The sequence below is a fragment of the Centrocercus urophasianus genome, unplaced genomic scaffold (assembly GCF_019232065.1).
Source record: "Centrocercus urophasianus isolate 14NV4802_14NV808 unplaced genomic scaffold, USGS_Curo_1.0 seq_13, whole genome shotgun sequence".
NCBI classification, from domain to species: domain Eukaryota; kingdom Metazoa; phylum Chordata; class Aves; order Galliformes; family Phasianidae; genus Centrocercus; species Centrocercus urophasianus.
In genome coordinates, this window is record NW_024884475.1 from 41,698,806 (window position 1) to 41,721,733 (window position 22,928).

The 22,928-nt window shown below is 41.5% G+C and overlaps 1 protein-coding gene across 1 annotated transcript in view; it reads right to left on the reverse strand.

Annotated features, from left to right (window-relative positions):
- The window catches only part of ADGRL3 (adhesion G protein-coupled receptor L3), a 304,411-nt gene that overhangs the window by 169,824 nt on the left and 111,659 nt on the right, over positions 1–22,928 (reverse strand). The window lies entirely within an intron of this gene.

Consider the following 22,928-nt stretch of genomic DNA (forward strand, 5'->3'; position numbering starts at 1 on the left):
AGGCTAATGAGTTAAAAATATCTAAGCATTCTTCAAAATGTCCAACCCCACAACCTGCAGGATGTTTTCACGTGAATTATTAACCACTCATAATAAAGCTGCTGAAGAGGCTGTGTCCCTTTGGAGAAAGCCCCTTGCAGACAGAATAAATAAATACAGTACATGTAGTAATCACTAAATGCTCAGTTATAGCTTCCATAGCTAACAAGGAGGCTCTGGGGGCCCTCATCCGGAGGCCTCCTGTGGTTGTGGCACCAATCCCTTCTTTTCACAGCCCACTGTGGCTGCAGCAGCAGCTGAGCACAGCTATTCAAGAAGGATTGGGGTCCTGCCTGCATCTGCTCAGTGTTTGGCTGATCCACTCAGGGCAGGATGCTGCTATAGGGTCAGCATGGAGCTGGTGCACCAGTTGGATCCCTGTAGCACGAGCCTGTCCTGTGCTAGCTCATGAGCCAGCTGCCAGTATGAACCATGCAGCTCTCTTTTCCGAGTGCCTGCCTCTCTTTCAAAGGACACATGGAAAACCATGTGCCAACATACTGAAACATCCAGATAGAGCTCCAGTTGCTGACTGTGATGCGTTTTGTGCAGAAAAGCTCAGGGCTCCTCTGAAAAGTCAGAATATGGCAGTAGAAAAGCAGGCCTCAAACACCTCCTGCACTTCCCACCCTCAGGTTTGCTGGTTCTGCAGGGCCTCTTCCCAGAAGGAATAGGAGCAGACAGGACCCATGAAATATCACCAAGGGAGAAGCGAGAACTTGCCAGTAAAATAGTATGGTTTTGACAGCTGAGAGATCTCTGTTCAGAGAAGCGAGACAGGAATGTAAAGGTATGCACACGTGCTTTGCTTTTGCTTGCCCAGAGCTCACTCCATCCCTTTCCAGACTGAGACACTTGCCAAATGACTGTCCTCCAGTGCTGTGACTGCAAATCCCTCGTGTTCAAAAGTCTCATTCATTTGGATGGGAAACTGCAGTCTAAATGGAAGATCAACAGGCTGAATGATTCCAGGGTGAGACTGCAAATGCATTGGCTAGACACACAGGTCTGTACTTCTCCATGTGCAGAGATGCATGTCCAGAGCCAGCTATGTAACAGCAGCTCCCAGAATGAACATTTCCAAGCTTCAACAGCCTTTTCACCTGGGCTTTGATTCAGGCTCTTTTCTATCTTACAGCAGGTTGAGGTTAAAGGTAAATGTTTTCACCATGTGGCTGCCAGGACTTTAGCAAGCAGAGACAACACTTCAGTGCAAGCACCTGATTTTGCAAGGGATAAAGCCAGCAGGACTAAAAGGCACCAGACCAAGCAACTGGAGAAACTCACACAGAAATTGCTCTCCACGTCCCAAGCTGTGGCTATAAGGTGTTAATAAAAACATTAAATTTCTCTTGCAAAAGCAAGAAAGTAACATGACAGCTCTTCCAGCATATGCCTTCACACAAGAACACTGATTCTTCTGGTCTGATGTCCTACTGTACCTCTGGCAGCGCAGAAGGCAGTAATTCAGGTTTCAAGATGAGCAAAAACTTTTGTAATGCACTCCAACAATTACGCAGTGTTGTGAAGCAGGAAGAGGGAAGCTTTTGCAGGAGATAATGTATTCATGACCAGCTGAGCTGAGTGACCCGAAGCACTGATTCCCCTTATCCTGAATAGCTTGAACATGTTATTAGTGGCCAGTGCCATAGCCAGTTCTGTTATAATTCCAGACATTGTACATGTTCTGGTGAGTTCCTGCACGGTGCTCTTGATGCTTTCCATTGTATGCATTCCAAATATATACTTTCCTCCTGCTGACTGAAGACTTAATGCTTTTGAATTTCACTAATTCCACCACTTATACTGGGGGCAACTCTGTATTATTCAAACAGGTTGCGAGAGAAGCTTGAAGGGTTTAACTTGTTGAATTGAATCAAAAGAAAAGGTAGAATTGGGGTCCAATAATCACATCAATTGTGCAAAACATCACCGCAAATCTATCTTCACGCAGCAGTGACTGAATTTTTCTAGATTCCAGTTAATTTTACATCTCAACAGTGACCAAATACCATAAAAGTGCCAGTTTTCAGCATTTAAAAGCTCCTTATAGCACAGGAGGCTATTTACCTTCCTGAAAGGATCTAAGATAAAAACATCTACATACAGTTCTTTCTTTTACAATGAGATCTTCTGCTCCTACTATTGATACAATATTCATGTGAACAGAACAAGGATATTTCACCTTGATTTCCTAAGTTGCTTGCAGGCTGGTGCCATTGGCTTCCGAAAAATGAACGGTTGGAAGGAAATCAAGAGCCCCTCGGTGAATCTGCAGGAAGTTACAAGACTTTCCACGCACCCTCACTATCTCCCATTTCTTCTGATGGAAGAAAACCCAGGTCCAACATGTGACTATTGACCGCTAGAGCCTGCTGTGCCAGAGCTGAGTGATCCGACAGGTTCCCTGCCACTCGTTTGGAGAAATCACACAAACAAATTAATTAAATGCTCTCAACACCACTGGGTAGAGGCTCTGAAAACATACTCCTAATTTCCGGCACAATTAACACTTGAACAACATTAACTGCTCATTTTCTTACCACTATGTTGAGTTGCACTCAACTATTTAAAGCACAAGCATACCATGACAGTGGCAAGTCCTGTAGAGAGCCTTCTCTCTGGCACCACTTCAAACCCACAATATGAGCAGAAAACTCCTGGATAAAAATGATCTAAGCAGGGGGGAAGTTCAAATACAATTGCAAAAGTAAATAAAAAGTTGTGCCCTGTGTTTTACCAGCTGTTGTTTTTCAGGACAGATGTTTAATAGCAGAGTAAGTGAAATCCAATCCCTGTTGCTGTCCTTCCCTGATCAAGCTTAATGTACAGAGACTCAGCATTAAATTCATAGTTAACAATGAAATTGAAGGACTTTGAAAGCAGGTTTCTGAGGCTGACCTTAGTATAAAATGCAGTGTTTCAGTCATGCTGAAAGTGCTTCTTGCCAGATGTAACTAACTACTGCATCCTTCATCTACCAACCATCTTGACCAGCTGCATGTGGAGGTCAAGTCAAAAAGTCTAATAGTAGGGAAGAAACAGGGGAAAATCATCTCCAGAAGGCACAGTGCCTTGTCCCAAAACACTACCCATCATGCAAGATAGTAACTTTCCCATCATTTGTACCTGAGCCCTAATGAACAAGGCTCAAGCACTGAGCTCATTCTAATGTGAAAAAGTGAAGCCTGGAAGCTCCCTCATGCCAGTGCTCCTCATGACAATGGTCTTGGGTTTCTCTTCTCAGTCTCTAGAATTAATAAGAGTGTTGAGGGAATGCAGCAGTCAACAGGCCAGATCAACATGTGAGGGACACACAGACTACAACAGGGCCATCAGTTTCTTGCATGTTCCTCTGGTCCCTCACTCCGCATCCAGCCAGTGAAGCTGAAGAGAAAGGTACCAGTAGGTGTTTCTAGAAGGAGTTCCAGTGGGAAAAGCTGTTACATAGATTCTAACTGGGCATCAGAGTTATAGCAAAGTTGAACTTTGCAGAAGCTGCTCTAAAATAAATACATCTAAATCCAGAGAATGAAAACAGGTACTTTTATTCATTCGTACTTAAGAACACACAACTCCCCACTCATTTTGTTTGCGAGAACAGTCAGACAGCTAGATCAGATTGTACATAAGCCATTTTGGCAACCTGAAGTTCAAAATGCTGTAGAAGGATAAGTCTCTGCTTTGTTTTCTTCTCACAGCACATAATTAAAAGGGCAAAAGGAACCACACAGCCAAGCTCACGACTCTGTGAAGCACACCAAAGCAGGCAGGATCATTTGTCTCACCCAGCCACTCCTTTAAGAAAAAGCCTAGCTGTGTGGCCCCTGGACCTTGATCTCCCTAATAATGGGCAGTATTAAAGCAGCAAGTTGGAACTAGCAGAGGGTTCGATGACATTCTGATTTTCGAAAGCAATACAGTGCATGGCAGGTTGGTCTTTGGTCTCTGTCCCTTTAGAGTTTCGTTCCACAGCTACAGAAGACACAAGCCTTCATTCTCATCAAGTTGTCCTCAATACTGTACTTAGCTCCTATCCTGTTTGCCCCAGTGAAGTACTTATTATACGAGCTTTTAATGTGAAAAGTTTTGATGCGCAACAGGAGAAACTCTCATGTGTCTTGGCTCAGGAGCAATCAGAGAATGGAAGAAGTAGGTTTTCTATTTTGCAAATATAATTGCTATTATTATCTTCCCATTTTTTGCCACTATTTTACCACTTCTTTTCTTCTTTTACTTTGCCCTCAACATGACAAATTTACTAGAAACCATTTCCCTTACTTTTCAGAGCAAGAACAATGTCAGTTTCCATTGGCAAGGTACAAAAATTTAATACATAACAGACTGTGCTTTGTGCCCTGCCACTGCGTTACCTGGGGGATCTTCCCTTGGGGAGTAAGCCCTATTAATGTTACCTGGCTTAGCAGTCCAAGAGCAACTTGACACTTGAATATAAAGCACACAGACTTCCATTCTCTAGCCAGGGCAATGAATAGATTATTCTTATCAATTATTGCTGTTAATTAACTTTCTCACAGCTGCCAATTTCTGTTAAGAAAGAACCCCACACAACTTCCAGCCTTCCTACTGTAGTTCTCCTCCAGACCAAAGCTGTTTTGCAAGCTAAGTATTTAACTTTGTTTACGTTTAGGTAAAGGTAATGGTTGGTCCCACTTAGCCTATAACATTATCTATATTTCCAAGAAAATTTAAGGTTTCAGAAACAGGCAACTTCCCTCTTCTTCAGTGTATGCAGCTGTGTTTGCACATTACACAATCACAGAATCATTAAGGTTGGAAAAGACCCTTAAGACCACCAAGTCCAACCATTCACCTATCCATTACAAAGTTCACCACCAAACCACATGTCTAAGCGCAACATCAACACAGCTTTTAAACAGCCCCAGGCATGGTGACTCCACCAGTGCCCTGGACAGCCTGTTCCAATGTCTCAGCTTTTCTATGAAGAAATTCTCCCAGATATCCAACCCGACCCTCCCCTGGAACAACTTGAGGCAGTTTCCTTGTGTCCTATTACTCGTCATCTGAGAAAAGAAACTGATACCCACCTCCCTGCAGACTGTCTTCAGGCAGTTATAGTGTGATGAAGTTTTCCTTCAGCCTCTTCTCCACTCTAAGCAAGCTCAGTTCCCTCAGTTGATATCCATCTATCTTGTTCTCTCAACCCTTCTCTGGACATGCTCCAGCACCTTGTTGTCTTTCTCATAGTGAAGGGCCCAAAACTGAAAACAATATTCAAGGAGCAGCCTCACCAGAGCCAAGAAGGAAAAGCTTTACTAGAGTCTAGGCATACAACATCCACAGCTTTTTCCTCATCAAATAAACGAGTCCCCTCATCACAGAAGGAGATCAGATTAGTCAGATAGGACTTGCCTTTCATAAACCCATGCTGGCTGGGCCTGATCACCTGATCATCCTATATATACGTGACTTCCAATAAGGCTGTGAAAAAATCGTTATTCGTTGCACACCAGAAATTCTTGCAGTTTACAGCAAATGAAGTGCTAATCCTTCATATAATAAAAGGAGGGAATGCTTGCTTCACTTCCAAATTGCGTTTTTGATATAATACCCAGACATCAATAAAGTAAAGTGCTCTGTGGGCACCTTGTGTTACAAAGGCTTCATGTAACATGTTCCCAAAAATACTACTTCCTAATTATTTTCACTGTGAAGTACAGAGATTGGAAATGTCAATAATCCATAAACGCTTTCACAAACCACAACCTAAATTAGATCCTTAAATATGGTATCTATAGATTTACAGAAATCAAAGCTGTCGTTTTTCATAAATGAATATATGTATTTTTTCTTAGACTTTCATCTGATAAATTTGTGAAACCTTTCAAACCATTAATTTGGGCTTCCTTAAAATGTCAGTGCTTTCAGTCTGCTTTTTAATACGCAATAACCAAATTTAATGAATTTTCATTGAAATAATACTAAAAATTATTAATGTTAAAACACACGTCAGCATAACTAACAGTCTTCAGGACCCAGGAAACCAGTTAATGTACATTAACTCTTGTCCATCAGAAGTTTCCTTGAGATGAAAGAAGCTATGGTTTCCTACAAAACAGCTTTGTGTATTATAGATCAAATTTTCAACTTCTGGATAGAAGCCACCTTTTTGTTAGATGTTTGTATAATGAATGAAAGGCACTAGAGGCCCTACTGCTCATATGGACTCTCCCCAAAACCCAAGAAATAACAAGTGCTTTCTCATGGCACTAGCCCCTCAAGGCCAATCTTCTAGAAATTCAAATGTTATGACTTCATTCCCTCATTTTAGGTATCAAAACACACAAAAGGTTACTCCTTTAATATTTTTAAGCAAAAAAAAAGAAAAGAAAAAAAGAAAAGAAAAGAAAAAAGAAAAGAAAAAAAGAAAAAAAAGGAATCAGTCTTGCAGAAAGCCGAAGAAGCTTCTGGATTCTGAGCCTTAGGGTTAAACACTAAAGCCACTGCTATGCACCCAGCCCTGCAGGTGCCTACACTCTTTGGTAGAGCAGAGATCAGTAAGGTTCTCAATGGTATTGAAACATTCAGATTTGGTGAAGTTCTTTGAGTAGTTTCTGCTCTTTCCTTGACTCTCTCCTCTCGTTATTATTCTAGGTGGAAGTCACAGTGACTGGCTCCCCTGAAGAAGCAGGCACTTCATCAGCTTTAGCAGATACTGAATGTGATTGCGCTGCACTTCTAAATGTATTATCCAAGAGGTAAATATTTTTTGCTCAAGGAAAGATAATTCACTTAAGGTATAATGAGTCCTGAAATATACTGCACTGAAGAAAAAAAATGCAGCAAGTATTGCTGTATTCATGGTTCATCTTCGGAAGAAATATCTGATTTTTTAATGTGCATAAATCACTTCTGTGAATGAGATTTTATGGCTGGAGTGCCATTCTAGAGATAAAGCAATCTCAAAAACCAATTCATCCCTGCTAAGGCATTCAGGAAACAAAAAGGTTGCTTGTGTTAGTCAATGTCTTCATCAGAGGTGAATCATTTAATTTTATCTGTGCTGTCTGAAGACATAACAGGAGCAGGCTGCCCAGGGGAGTGGTGCAGTCACTGTCCCTGGAGGCATTCAAGAACCATGGAGAAGTGGCACTGAGGGACATGGTTAGTGGGCATGGTGGGGGTAGGCTGATGGATGGACTAGATGACCCTAGTGGTCGTTTCCAATCTTACCGTTCTGTAACCGGGCAAAATGGGTCAGGGCTGCACCACAAGCACTGGCCACTGCACATCATCAGAGGCAGAAAAGACAGACTCGTAAAGTGACCCTCTGGCTGACTGCAGAACCCGCCATTGCCACCGGCTTGTACAATAATGGGTAGTAACTTCTTAATTTACTGCAACTCTCTCAACTTGTTTTACACAAGGATTTTACTTTTAAATTCAGTAATTAAAAAGAAACAGCAAGATGAGGTTAGTACAAGAGAAAGGACTGTACAAATCCCATATGAAATTCAATTACAGCTACGTGTCTTTCAGCCAAACTTCCATTGGCAGTTGGCCTCTTATTGTTTCCAGCATGACAGCAGATGAGTGAGTGGCCATTAAATTGCAGCAGAATCAGCCACCTGGACATCATTCTCCCATAATCATAGTATCATACAATCGTAGACTCATTAAGGTTGGAAAAAACCTTTAGAATCATCTAGCTCAACTGTCCACCTACCACCAATATACATTCAAAAAAAAAAAAAAGGAAAGGGGAAAGGAAAAGTGGTGAAAGCCCAGATCGAGAAAGGGATGTAAGCACTGCAAGGTGGACCCTCTGCAGCACTTTGCAGCAGCTGGCTGCTGCTGTTGATTAAGAGCCTGATGCTAAGCACCCACCAGCCCCCTGCAATAACAGAAAAGGAAGAGGTGGAGATTAGGCCCCCGCAATAGAGGCGTGACTTAAACCACCTTCAGGCTGTGAGCTCATTTGTAAAAGGCATTACTGTGCATTACTTCCAGCTCCATGTTAAAAAATAAAAAATAAAAATAGCTGAGCATATTCCAAGAGTGTTTTGTGTTCTAAAAAAAATGTCAGAGCACAAAATGAGTACCAAAATGTTGCTCCCTTCCATCAAAGAGGGTTCTGCACACAAGGTGGAAAAAGAACTGCTGGTAGCCCAGTTTTATCCTCCAAGGTTGCTGAATGCAACTTTTCAGGACAAGACCACACATCGTACCTCATTCTTGGTGCTGCCAGCTCAGCCCAGCGGAACTAAGAAATGGGGCACAGAGAGACTGACCGACAGAATGGTTAAAAACACCACAGCAAAACAGTTTTCCCAAAAAATAATCTTGCCTGATAAAATCTAACCCCTGGGAGCTCTTGTAAGGAATTTGGAGACCAGGTCTTACTCCCCTTGGTCATCCAATCCACCTGCAATTGAGTTGGATGAACAGAGCCAGATAATCATCCCATTTCTTCCTCCTCCTGCGATGTCAAAAGCACTGAAACATCTCTTGGCAACGGGGCAAATGTAGCTAATTCAGAATAATTATTATTTGCATAGCTATTTATATCTTCTCTTTGCCAGATTAATTGTAAACCCTCCTCATCTGACTTTAAAAGGAACAAAAGCCTGAAGTTCATTAAAGATCTGTTCTCATCCAGGAACGAGATAAATTTGGGATGTCAAGAGCCTGACAGAACCATCAAGGCAAACATTAGGTATCTTGCCTTAAGCAATGAGCGAGAAGGGAAAATGTCTTAGGTAGGGGAATGCTGAATTAAAGCTCTGTGTCTTTTGGTCAGATTTCTCTCCAAAGAGGAATAAACTGTTTGTCATACTGCCAGCTCCGAGACTAGCTATAAAATAATGGATTCCACAGGCCCAAATGAGGCTAATCATGATTGCCAAGGCATGTCTGTGCTGTGAGAAGTGAGTGAAATCTGATGCTCTTCAGAGAAAACATTTTTTGAAAAGCTCTTTGCTCTGCAATAAGCCTTGGCAGTTATCTCATGTCTTTGAGTATCCACCATATTTCTTGTTTGATTGTGAAGCATATTACTGACACCGGCTGCTATGGCTGAGTTTCCTTTAATAATGCTTGGTAGGTAAAACACCACTTCTTTCTAGCTATCGAGAAAACTGTAAGGACGGATTTTGCATCAACTGCCTCTCTCAATACTACTTATTCTTAAGTGTCTCCAACTGGATGCTGTAATAAAATACCCATCAAAATCAGAACAGGATATCCACCAAGTGAAGCAATAAACCAACACATTTGTTTTCTCCTGTCTGAAGTGGGGAACACCTATGAAGTAGCTGGAGAGGTGGGATTCTGCCACAGTTGCTTTGGAGAGTGAGTGAAGAGCTGAGGAAGGAGACACAGGACTTCCATGGGAATTGGTCCCACAGAAGAACAAGGATTTATAATCTGTCCAGCAAATTTTAACAACTTGTGCTGTTCAAAGAAAGAAAGAACCGGCAGAAAAAGGATGAAGCATGACTTCTAGCATTTTCAAGTGGAGGAAATTAATCCAGGTTACACACATACACACTCCAGCTCGTATGTGACTTCCGACATTTTAAAATTTAAATAATTAGCCAAAGCATGCCACGTGCACATATACTCACTAAGGTGCTGGCATGGATTACACTTCAAGGCATGCTCCCAGAACACTGAAGAAACAATCCTGAGAGCTGTGAATAGTCTGACACCCACATCCCAGTACAAATTGCTAAGGCAAGTACTGCTGCTTAGGAGTCTTCATTTCATTTTCTTTTTTGCTGCAGCTCTTGGTACACAGAGTCAACAAAACTGAAGCCAGGATATAGATGTTTTAGAGGAGGTGATGTCCTGGTGAAAGGCCAGGCTCCCATGGCTTTTCCCCAGCTCCCATTCCAAATGTTCTGGGGAGATGGGGGAAGGCGTGTGTGTGCCTACATACATGCAAGACAGACAGCCATAACTGTGTCATCCAGAGATGCTGGCTAGAAGGTAACGCTACATGCGCTACTTCAGAGCAACTCCTCCACTGAATTTCTGGGTGTCCTAAAACCCTAGCTGAGCAAAACTCACTCCTTCTGTTGTGCACAAGCATATTCCCCTCCTGTGCTTCGCTCATCTCCCTGCCACGCCAAGGACTCATTAATCACTACCTACCGACCCGTGCAGAAAGCCCTCACATACTTGCAGAGCTGACGAAGGAGGAGAAACTAAGCCAAAGGCCAGTGGGGTCCCCGTGGTGCTCTCGGGAAGGCTGCAGCAGCCAGACCGCCCCTGGCGAAGCTGCCACACAAGCAGACCTTTGACAGGCTGGCGTTTCAGTGTGTTATTTAACGAAGCACGCAGGTAAATGCATTAATGGAGAGGAGTTTGTAACAAATGTGTAACAAACAAATGTGTTCTGAGCCCTAGCACGGAGAGAAAGCACTTTATGTGTTTCAGGATTTGGCTCCCTACTCTAGGAACCTAGGACTAAGAAGGATGACGTTATATTTTATACTTATTTTTTAATGAATAAGTACCGATATAAAGCAGGGACCTAGCTGGAATGAACTGTCACTTTAAAGGAATACATCTGAGACCTTTAACTTGCACTGGTATATTCAGTGAAGTAAAAATATTAGTCTGCATGGGAGAACCACAAATTACAGCAATAAAATATATGCAGTGAATACATAGAAATTTGGTACTATATGCAATGAACTGAATATTAGGCACCACTAAGACCTATCATTTTCCCCATTAATGAAAAAAGACTATTTTATTCCTAATTTAAAGCATACAAATTTATGAAGGTTCAGAAAAGTCTTTTGTGTGCTTTCGCAGCAGCTTAACTTCTAATATATTATACATTCGAAAATTAGGATCCTTGAGTTCTTGCACAATATTTACTGGTGTACATTATTAGAGTGGTCAGTGTGTGGTGCCCTGTCTCTATTTCATAGCCAATGCAGTATTTTCACCGTGGCAACAATAGATTAAAAAAATGTCTCGCTAGGGTAAAAAAAAAAAATTATGTGACAATGAAACATGCTCATTTTGCTATGAGGTAATTCAATAAATCTGTCCACTTTGCAAAGGCTTAGTTTTTATGTAAAACAACACTTACTTATCTTGCTAACTTCAAACTGGAAAAAGAATTAAGGGCGAGGTTCAGTTTTCAGCCCAGCTTTCAGTAATCTGAAAATAGGAAACAGGGCTAAGAGAGACCCTGAGAGGTCAAAGGGACACTGCCAGACTCCAAGGCTATGCATGTAGGTAAATGCTCCCTCTCTTGAAATCTCTCTTTGGATAATTTAGATGAGGAAAAACCCAAGAATCAAATAGTCACAGTGCCAGACGTTCCCAAAGGAACACTGACAGGGCCATGCTGATACGATAGTGATGAGGACGTAGCCCTGTCCTCTCATAGTAATCTCTCTTTTCTTTGTTGGCAGGTGGCCTCATCTAACAGATCTCATGGGAACATGTTATAGCCCAAACCCTTGAACAGCATAAGCTGGTCTCCTGGGTGAAGCTTTTGAAGACGCACTTTCCTATCAAAACACAAATTACACTTGGAGGTGGGAGGGAAAGAGCCAGGTTTTGGTCAAGCTCAAATGGTTCTGGCAACACTGTCCATAGCAGCGGGGTGGAACAAGGTGATCTTTAAGTTCCCTTCCAACCTAAGCCATTCCATAATTCCATGAAAACTGAGCACAATAAGGTAACCCATGGCTGGTGAAAAGATGCTGCACCAGGCTACAATTGGAAGTGAAACAGCTTAAGACACATCACTACTAAGACTAGTAAGAAACACAACTTAGAGACCATGCAACAACACGAATCTCAATCAGGAACCAACACAGTTTGTTGCTAACCCTGCCTGTTTTTTCCATCCCTCAGAAAGACACAGCAGTTTCTGATGACCAGAAAAACAACAAAATGATAATGACACTTCAGACTAAAAAAGTGTATATCCCAGCAATTACTGTGCATTGTGAAATTCAAGTCATACGTAAGCAGAACACAAAACAAGTTTAGTCAACAAGCTTATGAAAGCCTAAGATACTGTGCATCTCCATTACAACCTGAAGGAAAGAGAAATACCTTGAGGTAGGGGTTGTGGGTAGCCTACCCTACTAGAAGAAGCTCACATGGCTTGGTATTTCACAAATACCTACTTTTATAAGAAATGTTAAGAACTTTCAGCACGTTACCACATTCTCTTTGAGATTAATGCACTGGATGGAAGAAACAAATAAGTCTTTGGCCAACAAAGTCCAAGATGTCAGCTTTGGGGAGTTAAAAGGCCAGTAAAGAAGTGTTGGCTCAGCACTTCTCCTTCAGTGGCTGACCTTGGTGATTTTTATCTGACGTGCTGGATGCTCAAAGACTCTTCATAATACCAGACTGTGTGACCTGAGACACAGAGAAAGGATGAAGGCATGTGTGTAACTTAGAAAGGTTGAGAGACTGTCCTTCGCTAAAACCAAAACGAGTGAGTGATGGGAAGCAGGGAGGGGGCTCTTGGCAGCTGGTGCTGCCTGTTCTGGTGTCAAACTCCAAAATGGGAAGGAAAACAGGAAGATGAATGCTAGCTGCATTCAGCAAGCAGCTGGGAGATACAGCTGATACAGGAGGAGGAGAAAGACACAGCAGAGCCATCCTGACCTTCTGCACAAAGGTCAGCAATGCAAAGCACTGAGTTTTCAATAACCCCGGGCCAGGCTCCCAGCAAAGGAGTCCATCACTGCTGCAGTGTTCAGGCCAGCTCATAGTCTAGGATCTTTCTCAGATTTATGAACTTACGATTCATTTTCTCATGCTTTCTTTAGGCATTCTCAGTCACTTCACACAGCATTTCAGGGTGCAGTAGAACAAAGAAAAGACATTCAAACTCCAGCAGAAATCCCCAAATCCCTCTTGCAAGAAAGCACACCCAGAAGAGCCTGAACCAACAGTTTCTTGCCCCCTGCTCAGGTAACCACCCATCCATCCCTTCCAGCCAACGTATCTGCTGCTCTCACTGCCACAGCTGTGCAGCAAACACAGTTTCCCACAACAGCTGCGAGATGTATAGGTAAAGAGAGAACTGATCAACTTACAGGAATCCCCACTGCTAAGCAGTTCATAACCCCAGCAGATGCCTCTGCTTTTAAGCCCTGGAAAAACTTCTGGGCAAGGCAGTGGCACCTCTCTCATCATGGCCTACAGGCAAGAAAGGCAAACTGGAAACAGCTCACTTCTCTGGCTTGCAGATCTTCCAGAAGACCTCTCTGGAAGTTTGCAAAATACATACCTTCAAAACTGATGGCTTCTGGACTAGACTAGAATGCCACATACAACGCAAAGTGTAGATATTTTACAGTCACCCCCTCCAAACTGAACCTGAATAAGCACTACCCCCATTTTACAGATCAGGAAGCAAACACAAATGCCAGCACCCCAAAATAATGGTAGAGCAAGGATCGGTGACCTGGCACAGCTGGGCATTTGTCAGGTATCTAATCCACTGCTTACAGCAATTTGCTGTTCACAGATACTCTACTGCCATTTTCAGCACAGCAAAAGAGAAAACAAACAAATGAACAACAAAAAAAAAACCCATGAAATTTACAGTTTGCTCCAAATCATGCAACAAAGTCAGAGGAAAACTGGACCAGGTGCTTGCGGCACAATCTGTAGTGAATTAAATGAAGTAAAACTATGTTTGACATATTAGAGCCGCGCGTGAACACAAGGACAGGAGAAGTATATTCAGTGAAAAACTGAGATGACAAGTCCAGTAGACCAGAGGACTTCAGAGATCGAGATGTTCCTCAGAAAACCTTCATTTACTAAACGTGCATCGCTCCTTCCTGAATCGCAAGTGGAGCCAGGAGAAGGCATTCACAGGATAAACAGCAGGAGCATGTTACAGTCTCACCTTATTCTTTCTCTTTATGGAGGGAATGGGGGCTGTGGGAAAACTGCATGTAAGTTAAAAAGACACACATCTAAATACCTATGTTAAAAAACACGTCTAATTTACTTCCAAAGCCACGTGTCACTTCTTCTGGGGCTGCAATTTTAACACCTTCTCAGAAAACTTATTTCACTACTTACAATTCTGGTCGTCTCTGACTGCACCACAACCAAACACAGAGAAAAAGCACCAGCCAAAAAGAACAAGGCTTATTTTCTTAAAGAAAAGGAACGAAACAATAGCTTCATACTTACATGTATGGGAAAAGAAATGCTGGTTTTATAACTATATACATATTCTCAGCTTGTCATGCTGATTCCTTTACGCAAAGGCTTTCAGAGATAAAAGGTATTTTTTTTTCACTTGGTAAATTTAGGAAAATAATATGAAAAGTAAAAATCCCTGAAACATTGGGTTATGCTGTGAAGATAGATGGCTATTTCATGGATGTAGTTTGTTTTGTTCCTCTTAATCCTATTTTAAACGCAAGCCTCACAGATGTTGCAAAACTGCTTCTCTGAACATTGCTATTATGTATGCTGGGATTAAAAAATTCAGAGCTGTCGATCAACAAGCCGGCGACCGTGGGTGTGACAGCCACAACTGCAAAGGTAACAGGCAAGGAAATGTACTGTTAATTCTGATAGTACTTATACTATAGCAATACCCCAGGGCCAGAGAAGAAATAGGCAGTGGTCCACTTCTAATGTGAGAAAAGACTGCTCTCCCAACAGCTTGCAAGCAAACAAATAAAATAGGCAGGGTTAATTAAAGGTTGATTAAGATACCCATCTGGGAACAGCAGCAGGAAAACATTTCCTGCTTTGCCCAAGGAAGCCATGGCACAGATAGAAAATAGTGTAATATCTGGATTCTAAGGCTTTAATCACAGTCATAAATCGAATAAAAAATACTGCAAGGGTAAGGAGTGACCATGGATGCGTTCCTCAAGAGATGACAACTACAAATGCAACTATTGGCACCCTTCCAGCATGCTGTACACAAACTAGCAAGGACACCTTGCCAGGGTCCTTTTAAGGCTGGTTATGGGATCACAGCAAGGTAAATTTCTTTTAAGAGATAATAAACACGTGTAACAGATAATTCTTCCGTTCCTCTATTATTGCAGTTTGCGAATTCTCATGGATCATTTATCCTTAGGGGGAGCATGGACTGGTCAGCTTTGGATGCAGTCATTCAGGCCTTTGATGCCTGAATTTCCCTGAACTGAGATATCTTCTTCCGTGACCTGCCTGGATTTCTCCTAGTTGCCATCAGCAAAGCCTAGGTGAGACAGGAGAATGACTGTGCATGTGAGAATCTGCTTTAGAACTAAACTGAAAACATTTGTTACCTTATAGCATCATTTTCAGCTATTGGCTTACCAAATGCCCATGCACTTACAGTAACAGCCTTGTAGCACATTCAGCTGTGAAGGCTGTATTCTTTGAGCAGCAGGAGGAAGAATAGCCTGCAGGGAATGTTCCTCTGTCTTCTTCAGCTTGTTGAAAGCCTGTTTCTCTCCATCTGAGAGCTGGGCCTAGGCTCAGTCATTACAAGGTTAAACTCCCAGAGTAGGCTGCTTTTTGGAAAATCACCAGGAGATTAGAGCTGGTGCTCAACACAGCTGCTCCCCTTTTCCACAAGCCAGATCCCAAGAGGAAGGCCATGGCCTGTGCTCTGGACAAAATGCCAATTGCCTTCTGGATACACTTCAAGCCACCACAATGCTTGGCAAGAACATAGAAGCAGCTCCCCCTGGCACCCTGTTGTTGGGGCAGCTGTATGTGCACAAATCAGTTGGCAGTACCAGCATCCCAGCAGCAGGGATGGCCAAGGAGATGGCAGCCTTCATCTCCAGCAGGGACAGCATGGTGACTGGTAGTGATGAATTGTGAAGACCGCTTGAGACAGCTGGGGCTGGGAAAGGGGATATTGCTCAATGGAGTTGGAGCCATGACCCAACTGAAAACTGGTCCAGTTATGCCACTGTCCTTCCCATCTCTAGCCTCAGGACATGTGTCTGTACTAGTTTTATGCTGGTACTCCTTCTCCCTCCTTTCTGATGTCTACACAGTGACACCCATTTCATTCTGGAAAAAGTTACGTGCTTAATATTCGCCTTCAATTTGACACAAACAGAGCTGCTCCAGTTTGCAGTAGTTTCCTGGTGATGGTAGGGGAGGTGAAGGGTCACCAACAAGATGCAACCTATACTCTATATTACACCAAAATTATATTATATCACACCAAAAAATCTATATTATACCAAAAGTCATTTAGAGTATGTGAGAACAGAAAATAAACACCCAAAAAAGACCAGTATGACATACAGTTCTTTCCATGAAAGGGTTAAGTGGCTCTACAAAGCACATATTGCTCACACCAAAGATAAATGAAGAACACTAAGTGTCCAGAGGACCTCAACTCCGAGCAGTGAAGTCCTTGGGAAGGAACCTTGGGAGTGACTCAGTATGCTTTTTGTTATTTCTTTGTTAATAAATCTAAAGGCGACTTTGGGCTTTGCACATAACATGGGCTTTATTTGTAGAGCAGATCAGGGAAGACTCCAGCTCACCAAGCCGACAGAGGAAAATGGTACTGCTGTACACAATATCATCACACCAGGGACTGGAGAGTGCAGAATGTTGAGCTTGTAATCAGAATTTCTGCTTTGTCTTTCAACCTTTAGTCACATAATGACTACATTTCACAAGTGGAAAACCGGAATGGAAAATAGTAACCAACAGGTTAGGGCATAACTAGGTTTCCTTTTGGACCATCAGAATTCATCCAAGTCACATCCAGTCAACACACCATTTACAATCATGACCTTCTCTGGCAATTACAGCTTCACTTTCCTTTTATGTTTTTTTTATCCAGCAATGATTTTGCAGCTCCATGAAGCAATCCTGATTAGATTTTCAACACCGTTACACATGAAGTCTCTTGTACAGAACAGTTTTCACACAGCGAATGTAAGAATCACTGTTCAGCAGTTTTCAGTGCATGTTTGGAAGGAAAATATAAAGAAAAAAAACACATTTTATGTTTCTTTTTTAAAAAAGCAATTTTAAAATGTTTGAAAATTCTTTAAAAACAACACTTTTTTTTCCCCACAGGTGCATTTATACAAGCACCTACATATAAATGAAGGTGTATTCAGAGCAAAAATTTAACAACACGTGTTCAGACACTGCCAAAATTAAAACCATCAATAGCTTCATTATAGGCTACTGCACTGCAGTTTCAGGACAAACAAAGGAGGAACAGAGAGTTCATAGCTTTTCCAAGATTAATTCTATATATTGTGATTTGGAGATGGGAAGTATGGGTGGGATACCCAACAGTCAGTAAAAAACCTTCAGTTCATATCATACAGAGTACACAGTGGATATTTTAAAGCAAAAAAGAAAAAGAGGAAGGAGAATTGTTATGACCAAAACAGTTTGCAGTTACGAAGGAAGAAAAGCGAGTACATTACTAGTGTCTGTTTTTTCAGTTATAAGTAATATCAGAAGAAAGGATGGGGTGGAAGATCTTGCACCTATTAGAAATGAAGCCAGTAGCACCAACATGATGCTGTGAAGCCAAAATCCTGTTTCCTATCTGGCATCGCAAGAGAGTCAGGACATTAAGCAAGAGCAGAACAGGAACAACAAAAATCAAGAATCCCCTGCACATCTTATCCTCCTTACATCTTACAGCACAATACTTCTGACCAAAGTATAAAACATGTAAATGCAATTAATCCAACAGATCTTCATCACCACAGATAACTCCTTTCCCCAGCATGCTACGCGGCAAGCCAGAGCATCCCTTGAAGCACACACTTCAAACAGCTTGCATTTTGCAGCCTCATTCTGCCACTAGAAGCCAGAAGAACAGAATGAACAAGCTGCAATTTTGGCTCTGCAGGGACTTTCATGTGTTAAAATAATAGTTTCACTTCAGGAAAAGAGGTATCAATGAGAAACGGAGGAGCTAGTGTTTTGTTCACATCAATGTCGGCAACTTCAATGTTTTGCAGAGAGCCCAAAAGGAAGCAGAAGAAATGATGGGATGCAGACAAACAGCAATCAGATGGCATTTGGTTACTCTATTTCTATGTATCTCAGCCAGTATAATTCAGCTCTCTACACTTATGTCAAGGATGCACAGATCTCGGGGATAGACCTCTTATACTTTATTTTGTCAATCTGCTTAAGCACCGCTGAAATCTTTTCATCGATATATCTAGTAAAGTTCCACCCAAAGTAACTAGACACAAGAGTTTTAAATGCTGCTCCATCAGCAGTGAAAGACTCAAGAATTTGTTTCTCTGGACAAAAAGAGAAAGAACGTCCAAAAATTCTAAATAGCGATGATTTCACACTAAATGGAAGAAGATTATATTTTCTATTATTTCACTTTAAGCGTTCACCTGCCAAGCTTGCTATTTTTCTCACTCATCCTTTTAAAATTACTCACTCACTTGAGCAGCCAGGAATAGCTCAGGCAGTCTGGAATATCCACTGCAAAGCACCTTTAGCAGGACAACCATCAATCAAAGCTGCATTCATCACCTCCTGCAGACTAAACTTTACAGAGACACGATCAGTTTCTAAAAACACTTTTTTTCTGTGTGCCTGTTACAAACATTCAGAGCTCTGAGTTAAAATGCATGCTGTAGAGACACTCGACTGAGTATTTACATTTTGGAAAGCCTCTTCCACTCAATTCTAGACTAGTAAAGAAGCTTTGCCTTGGTACAAGCTTGACTGATCAAGTATCTCCCCGAGAAACTAGAACAATTGGTGTATGGATTTAGGGTAAGAAGATGGCTTGAAAGTTCAAGCAGCAAAGCTGAAATTCTCTTCCCTGTTTAAATCCATCCCAAATTAGGCTAAAGCCTGCCCAAAAGGCCCTGTCCCTTCCAATTACAACGATAAGTAAAGCTCAAGTTTTTCTTGCTTGCTACCCAGAGCAGCCAGCTTTGCTGCGGGTGTTTACAGAGATGCCGCGTACCACCACAAAAATGTCTCTGCTGCAGGAGTGAGTGAAAAGAGACACTGGGACACCGCTAGATTTTAATTAACATGTGAAAGGAATTCTGGCTTTTCAAACAAAATGTGTTTTAGAGCAAGAGATATTTGCATACTTATTTTTTTAATGGAACTAACAAGCCACATAATAAAACCTAAAATCAAAGGGACAAAAACACTATAACTATAATTAATTTTCTCTTAGGTCTCTCCAATTCACTACTTTCTGTAGCACACCATTCTCTGGAGCTTTAATGTCAATGCCTTTATAGACCTAAAACAATTCTTACTGTTTTGTTTAAAAGAAAACCTGCAGGCCGTGAAAAGGAGGCTCTAACTGACTTGTTTATGAACAACTGTTGCCCCAATTCTTTACACAGTAAATTAAATTTTCAACTTCTGTTTATCACATGCACAATGAATTTTTAAAACAGTGAGACTGGACAGGCAACTAGGGTAAAGAGCTTGCCTGACATTTTTAAAACTAATGGTCGCAGTAAAAACACCAGTCTGAAGAGGAAGTAGCAATTTTGGCATCTACTGCTAATTTTGTAGGTTTCAAAACTGTATTTTGAAAGGACGCTTGTTTATTGCCATTGTTAATCAGAAGACATATAGCTGTAGGTCAGCACAGCCACATGCACTTTATAAGCAAGCCGACCATTTTAGCATACAATTTTTCTTTGTAGGTTAAGAATAGTTTTACGATGACTATATTCCACTAGTCTTCAATAAAGCATATTCCTCCTTATTTTTAGATCTGTTACACATACACAGCTCATCCTGGGAACTTCTGAAATTCAGAACGACGGGCTGTATTTAGAACAGAAGTTGTTCTCAGTTTGAGGTTTTCTTTCTGATCGTTAACTACCATGCAGCTTGGCAATGAAATCAACCTCACAATTGTCTTTTGAATGCGATAAACACATAACTGGGTCATATTATTGCCATGAATCATCTGCAGCCACTTCTACATCGTGTAATTTAATATCCATTTGCAGAAGAGCTGACACTGTCACTCTATTCTTGTTCAATATTGGAAAATTTAATTGGCTACCTATTCAACTTCAAGCAAACAGTGATATGAACCAGACAAACTCTCACCTCTTGACCCTATTGATTGACCAAAGTAAAACACACTACTGATACCACAAAACCCATGTGAGCATGAAGTTAGGCTAATCCTGCATTCCTATGACTGAATAGACTTTTAGAACTCTGCCGGCACAGTAAGTTATTAAAATAAGTTTGAGTTGAGTGATTAGTAGCAAATTCAGTGCTCTACAAGCTGACATCTTCCTGCAGTCCAGTCTTCCAAAAGACCCTCTGCTCCTGAAAGGCAAGGTCAACTGAGAAGAACACTGGATTTAAAAGGCTGAATCTTGTAAAGCCACAGTCACAGCCATGCTGGTATATTTATGGTAGAGTAAGAATCTGAGAAATGAATTGGAAAGAGCACAGAAGGGGGAGAGGAAGGGTGAATTTTCAATAAAACCTCCCTGAATTCAGGCAGAGAGAAAGAAAAGTGATAAATAATCTCTCTTTAGATAGATTGCATCTCCACACTGTTTAATGGTATTCATACACTCAATTTCCATGGACTCTGATATTGTAAGAAAAACAGCAAATCTTGGCTACCTGGGGCTCCTTCTGACACATCCTGCTTTGCGATGAGCCTGGCAGCCTGCTCAGATTTACTGTGCCTGCAGTCTGCACAACGTAGCTAACTGGCTTCAGATTAAACAGAGGAACTCATTGTTGGAATGAAAGCACCACAGGGAGGATGATCACGAGAGAGGGAAGAAGAAGGAAGCATGCACGTTTTATGCAGTTTCAAGCAGCCAGATTCGGCTGGTGGCAGGAGATGCAGGCTGATGTACTCTGGCTGAAATGGGAACCCACATCTAAGTCTGCCTCTTCTCTCTCTCAAGACCAGGGAACACAAACCATTTGGGCCTCACACAGTTTCTACCATGATCCTGCAGAGGATGAGGAAGACTCACAGAGCATCAAATCCCACCACAAAAAGACTAAATAGGCTTTTTCACTGGAAACCCTCCATGTGCAGATCTGACAGACACCGTGATACAAGTTTGTCCCATGGTTAGCAAAAAGCACTGCAGAATTCCTCCAATTTTGTCTGATAAAAGTGAAATAAAATGGTTTTGTTTTTTTTTTTTCCAGTTAAAATGAATACCAAATACAGTACTTGAGAAACTTCTTGGTTAACTTCCGAGCTTTATTTTGATTTATTTTCTTTGCCTGAAGAGAGAGCTGCATAAATGCTGCACTGTTAAGGGAAAGAAGTTCGAACTTTATGTAAGGGCTTTTTGCCCAGTGTCTCTTGGCATGCTTCCTTGGGTTTTAGATTGCTTTGTATGGTGAAGCATTACAGAATAAGATAACACTGTGTTATCTAGGCACTAAGGAAGGGCTTTGCGCTAAAGAAATTGAGCCAGAATTTCTTTTCAAGGAGAGCAGAGAGTGCATTTGAATAAGCACTAAATTCAGCAGGGGAATAACTAATATGATTGGTTTTAAAGATGCAGAAATGAATATTTTGCTGTATTATGAATGTTGTGTGAATTTTAAAAAGCCAGGGGTAGAACATACACGCTTTCTACTCCCATTTTCAGTCAACATGCTGTAGCAATTTTATAAATCAGAAAGTAAGCAAATGCTTGTGATTTTATTTTTGAAAGGCTGCTATCACAAAATACCTTTGGCTCATTTGTTCTGGCAATGTGTGCCTTAATGATCTATTTCGTATCATAGCAGGCAAAGGTTTTTGCAGTGTATTTTGCAGAAGTGATGAAGATTTTTAACAGCCTGTTCTCCACCAAATTAAGCACTGATCCTGTAAATGCTTACACAGTTTAATTCAGTTACACAGTTTCCAGATGAGGCATGTGCACAGATATTTGTGTCAGTAGTAAAAATAGGCACATACTTAGAGAATGTAGTCTCCAAGATGTTAGTCCAGCTTCTGAGGACTGCTGAGCTGCAATCATCTGAATGCAAATGAGTTACAGCATTGCCATCAGCTCGATTGCTTTTTGAGAGCCGTGCTTTTATCTTGTAACAATCTTTCATGTGCTGTATTTAGAGAAATCATTTTATTTTTAAAACAAAGCTGTGCAACACAGATAAAGAATGAAAGTGAAATTGGCTTAATGAAGGAAAACGCAGATTTTCTGCAAAACCACACACCTGACACAGTATTCATCAATGTCATGCATTGGTCTTTGATTACCAGATGGCCCCCTGCTGTGGCAGTGCACCAACTTCTTGAAACTTCAGGTAAGAAGTTATGCAGGACACTCATTAACCAAGGCCCCCTGGGAAAGGCTGAATGCTACTTGCGCTGCAAACACAGATTTCACCCTTGCCAAGACAGGTGCAGCTCCCAGCAAACTGAGAAAGAGCAGGATCCTCTTACACCGGAATTGATGTTTGCTCACAGTTTTTTCATCATGCACTATTTCATGGTCTCCATTTTCGGGTTATTAAAATAGGATATTATCCAACAAGTGGAGGCGAAGAAGGGGTCAGGGAGTTGGTTCCTGTCTCAGGAGTGGCAGCTAAAGCTGCTGAGCAACATGTGTTCCTCATTTGAAATGTATCACTCATTCTTAAAAACAATAATATGTGCCATCTGTTGCAGCCATTCATAATTGATAAGATTTGGGCTGACTTTGACTGTGAAACCCCTTTTAACGTGAGTATCAACGTGCATACGAAGAAGCGTTGCAAAGCAATTTGTTGTTCCTTTCCATACATTATGGGCAACGATGACCAACTGTCCCTGGACACACACATGCTTATCTGAAAGCCTGATTTCTCAAGGAATTGCAAGTTGCAAGGAATCAGCATCTGCCCCAAGCAAAAACAGGCTAATAATTTGGCACCTTTGCTTCCAACAGTTAATAAACAAATTG